Below are 1,033 nucleotides of genomic sequence, written 5' to 3' on the forward strand. Positions count from 1 at the left end.
TAAAATTTGTTTGGGGAAGCAGGAGTGTAAGTTTAAAAAGCGGAGTAGAAAAAGGGGAAAAAAGGAGTAATTTTAGTGGAAGAACCGGGTAGAATAGTGGGAAAAGAGGGGGTAGTATAGTGGAAGAAGCAAAAGGGTTTTGAAAGGGAAGGGGAAATAAAAAAGGGGTATTTTAGTGGAAGAACAGGGTAGAATAGTGGGAAGAAGAGGGTTTGGGAATAGTGGGAAGAAGGCCGGGAGTATAGTGGAAAGGGGAAACAGGGTAGAAAGTGGAAGAAAACAGGAGTAGTATAGTGGAAGAAGCAGGAGGGATAAGAGTGGAAGAAAAAAGGGAAATATAGGGAAGAACAGGGGAAGTAGTAAAAGGGAAGAGAGGGGGTAGTTTAGTTTAAGAAAACAAAGTAGTTTAGTGGGAAAAAGGGAGGTATTTAAAATGGAAGAAGGGAGGAGTAGTTTTTGTGGAAAGCAAGGGTAGTATAGTGGAAGAAGGAGGGTATATAGTGGGAAGGGAGGAGTATTAGTGGAAGAAGCAGGGTAAAATAGTGGAAAAAGCAGGAGTGTATAGTGGGAAAAAGCAAGTATATAGGGGGAAGCAGGGTAAAGTAAATGGAAGAAGCAGGGGAGAAATTAGTGGAAGAAGAGGGGGTATTTTTGGAAAAAGCAGGAAATAGTTTAGTGGAAGAAACAAATAGGTTTTGTGGAAGAAGCAGGAGTGTTTAGTGGAAGAAGGAAAGTAGTATAGTGGAAAAAAGGGGAGTATAGTGGGAAACAGGAAATAGTAAGTGGGAAGAGAGGGGGAAATAGGGAAGAAGAGGAGAAAAAAAAGTGGAAAAGCAAAGGGTAGTATAGTGGAAAAAAGCAGGGTAGAATTTTGGGGGAAGCAGGAGTAGTTTAGTGGGAAAAAGCAGGATTTGTTTTGTGGAAGGGGGGGAGGGGTAGGTTTTTGGAAAAAGGAAGCAAAGTAGAATAGGGGGGAGGGGAAAAAGGGGTTTGTTTAGTGGAAAATGCGGAGTGGTAGTGAAGAAGGTGTAGG

Source organism: Penaeus monodon, chromosome 29 (assembly GCF_015228065.2).
Source record: "Penaeus monodon isolate SGIC_2016 chromosome 29, NSTDA_Pmon_1, whole genome shotgun sequence".
NCBI lineage: Eukaryota > Metazoa > Arthropoda > Malacostraca > Decapoda > Penaeidae > Penaeus > Penaeus monodon.